Source organism: Octopus bimaculoides, chromosome 2 (genome assembly GCF_046866305.1).
Source record: "Octopus bimaculoides isolate indiv1 chromosome 2, ASM4686630v1, whole genome shotgun sequence".
NCBI lineage: Eukaryota > Metazoa > Mollusca > Cephalopoda > Octopoda > Octopodidae > Octopus > Octopus bimaculoides.
In genome coordinates this window covers 64,684,251-64,688,459 of record NC_142929.1, presented here as the reverse complement: position 1 = coordinate 64,688,459, position 4,209 = coordinate 64,684,251, and the positions used below count along the sequence as shown (strand labels likewise).

Below are 4,209 nucleotides of genomic sequence, written 5' to 3'. Positions count from 1 at the left end.
TAAGCAGTTCAATAATTCTAAAGAAATGTCAGTTCCAATCAAGGAATGTGGTTTTATTTCTATGTTTATATTTTTACTTATTACAGTTACTGGACTGCGTTGAAATCCTCGTAATGTACTAACCCATGTATTACTGCATCTGCCAATAGCTGATGCATGGTGCATCACCTCGGCCTTTCTTATCTTGTCCTCAGCTTAGAAGACCAGGTATATACTTCTGTAAGACCTTCTATACATAAAAGTAATACTGTGTCACGACAGTGCCACATATCATTAACTGCTCTGTTAAGGGTGTACAAAACATGCTAAACTCCGGTTTTTGTGAAGCAGTGACATGTTACCTTCCTACCTGTTCCTGAATAAATTCCTCAAGGAATGAGGCAGTTATTTTGGGCACATGCAGCTTCTAAATTCCTTTCTACGACTTTTGTACTCTCACAAATTAGAAAACTTATTCACATTCAAACCTTATTTAAAATCCAAAAACTGCAGAGCTATTTGACTCGAACAGAAGCAAATAATAATAATAATAATAATAATAATAATAATAATAATAATAATAATAATAATAATAATAATAATAATAATAATAATAAGACATACAAATACTTAGGATTCAATGAATTAGATATGATACAACACATACAAATGAAAGAGAAGATAAAAAAGAATAGTATAGACGAGTCAGATTAATACTGAAAACAGAACTCAATGTGAAAAACAAGATAATAGGTATCAACACTCTAGCCGTCCCAGTTATAAGAAACAGTTACAATATTCTTAACTGGACTCTAAATGAACTAATCAAAATATACAGGAAAATAATGACAGGATTTAGGATGCACCTCCCAAAATCTGACATAGAAAGGCTGTATATATGACGTATCGAAGGTGGTAGAGGCCTTGTACAGTTAGGCAAGAAAAGCCCCTTCATGGCAAATATTGAGTTAGACTAAACAGAAAAGAAATAGACAAAACAAAATCCCAACAATGGCTGAGAAGCTCAAGACTAAAAGCAGAGACTGATGGATTTTTAATCGCAGCACAAAATCAAAGCCTTCCCATCAGGAATTACCAAAAACATATAATAAAAAGTAACATAACAAGTAGCTGCAGAATAGGTGGAGATGGACAAAAAACAATAAATCATATTGTCTCTGGCTGCTTGGAACCGCTCGAATACTCCGGATGGTGATCGAAAAATAAGGGTTGTTACCTTAGTTCACTGGTAGTGAACAGCTGGGACCGTAGTACATCTCCAGTGTTAGAAGCTGTGCAATAACAATAAATAATAATAATGATAATAAAAATGGTGATGATGATTTAAATTTTGACACAAGGCCAGCAATTTTGGGAGAAGGGATAAGTCGATTACATCGACCCCCAGTGATCAACTGGTACTTATTTCATTGACCGCAAAAGGACGAAAGGGAAAGTCGACCTCGGCGGAATTTGAGCTCAGAACATAAAGATGGACGAAATGCCGCTAAGCACTTTACCCAGCGTGCTAACGATTCTACCAGGTCACTGCCTTTATGATAATAATAATAATAATAATAACGTTACGCGGCACGCAGCCACTCGAAGCCACCTACAACACAACAGTCTGTGTCCGATATCTCAGAAGACCGCTATATATATATATATATATATATATATATATATATATATATATATATATATGCACTCACACAGATACCCACACACATAGACGACAAGTTTAATGCAATTTATAAATTTCGTCTGAAGTGTAGATTTCTCTTGGAACAGTTTTCACAATGCACTAGATATCCCTCATCTCTTAACGAAATAGCTCGTGAAATATTGTTTTAATTATGAGTGATATCTTAGTTAACAATCGATCAGTCTATTCTTATTGGATTACATTTCTAGAGATACTAGTACTACTAGTATTTTTATATCTCTAATTTCTTTATTGACCACAATTGTTGTAGTTTCTTGTGTGTGATCTTTGAGACTTCTCAGCTGTTTTCTTTCTTATTCCTTCACCAAATTCATATGCCTTCAGGTAAAGCAATCCCGATTAATGGTGATCTAATATTGAAATATTGATTATGCCGTTGTATGGTTGCATGGTTTGCACGCAGCAAATTTCTACAACCATGAAGTAATGTATTTGTCAAGTAATTGTTCATTTATTTCACCACTCTTTCTGCAGTCTTTCTAATGGTGTTTATATACATACATACATACATACATACATTTTTCTCTCTGTGTGTATATATAGGTTTGTGTGTGTGTATATATACATACATATATATATATATATATATATATATATATATATATATATATATATATATATATATATATATATATATATATGTATATATGTGTATGTATGTATATTTGTTTTTATATATACACACACATATATATGCATGTACCCATATATATATATGTATATATATATATATATATATATATATATATATATATATATATATATATATATATATATATATATATATATATATATATATATATATATATACGTATATGTATGTATATGCGTGCATATATATGTGTGTGAGTGTATGTGTGTGTATATATATATCACCAGCATGACCGCAGCCACTTGGCTGAAACACATAAATAAATAAATAAATATACATATATATATATATATATATATATATATATATATACATATATATACATATATATGTGTGTGCGTGTGTATTTCAATAGATATTGGGCGAAAGCTTATTTACACACACACACATGCACACACTCACCACTACCTCAGTGTTTGTGTTCTTGTGTATGCGTGTGTTTATGTGCGTGCGTGTGTGTGGGAGCTGCTATGACTACAATATAGAGAACTTCCACATGAATAGAATACATGTTGGTGGTCTAAAACGTGGTCTAAAATTATGATCAGCATTCGCTCTTCGTTTGGATTTTTCGAACAGACAATACTTCTTCCCTCTGACTTCGATTCTAATAAAAGATCTTCTGCACCAAAGCATCTTATTTAATTGTTCAGATATTCTTTTGGGTCAAGAAGTAAATTATTTCAACTGATGCCGTCATAGAACACCAATACTAGATTCTTTCTAGTTTAGTATATTCATACTGTGGAACTAACTTGCTTTCTGTTAATACAAAGTCTGATTATAATTAGTTAGTGACGTTAAGGCGATGATCTAACAGAATTGTAAGCACGTCGAACAAAATGCTTACTGATATTTCTCTCGACTTCCCGTTCTGAGTTCGAATACTGCCGAGGTATGCAGTACCAGTTAAGTCCTGGGATCAATGTAATCGACTTTCTTTCCCAACAACATTGCTGGCCTTGTATCAAAATTAGAAAGAATTGTTATTTACGCTAAGGCGGCGTGCTGGCAGAATCCTTGGCACGCCGGGCTAAATGCTTAGCGGCGTTTCTTTCGGCTTTACGTTCCGAGTTAAAATTTCGCTGAAGTCAACTTTGCCTTTCATCCTTTCAGGGTCAATAAAATAGGGACCAGTTAAACACCGGAGTTAATACAATTAACTATTCCCTTACTCCAAAATTTCAGGCCTTCTGCCTAAAGTTGAAAAAGTTATTATTTACAGTTTGCTGACGTTTCTGCAATCATTTATTATCTGGACTGACTGAATAGTCAGGTAAAATTTCTTGCGGTATTAAGTTAAGCTCTGTGGAGGCGCAATGGCCCAGTGGTTAGGGCAGCGGACTCGCGGTCATAGGATCGCGGTTTCGATTCACAGACCGGGCGTTGTGAGTGTTTATTGAGCGAAAACACCTAAAGCTCCACGAGGCTCCGGCAGGGGATGGTGGCGAACCCTGCTGTACTCTTTCACCATAACTTTCTCTCACTCTTACTTCCTGTTTCTGTTGTGCTTGTAATTCAAAGGGTCAGCCTTGTCACACTGTGTCACGCTGAATATCCCCGAGAACTACGTTAAGGGTACACGTGTCTGTGGATTGCTCAGCCACTTGCACGCTAGTTTCACGAGCAGGCTGTTCCGTTGATCGGATCGACTGGAACCCTCGACGTCGTAAGCGACGGAGTGCCAACAATAAGTAAAGCTCTCTACGTTGGTTGTTCAAATCCCGCTGATATCAGCTTTGGCTTGTTTACTTTGATCGATAAAATAAAGTATCAGTCTACCACGAGGGTAGAATTAATCGACTACACCCTTCCCCTCAAATATGTGGCCTTAAGTTACTGTTAGAAAATC

General features: G+C 35.1%; 1 long non-coding RNA gene across 1 annotated transcript in view; it reads right to left on the bottom strand.

The window, feature by feature from the left end:
• Positions 1–795: 795 nt before the first annotated feature.
• Positions 796–4,209, bottom strand: part of LOC128251133 (uncharacterized) — a 43,908-nt gene continuing 40,494 nt past the window's right edge. The window contains exon 3 of the long non-coding RNA XR_008266987.2: positions 796–1,271. This is a non-coding gene — a long non-coding RNA (uncharacterized LOC128251133). The remainder of the gene's footprint in view (positions 1,272–4,209) is intronic.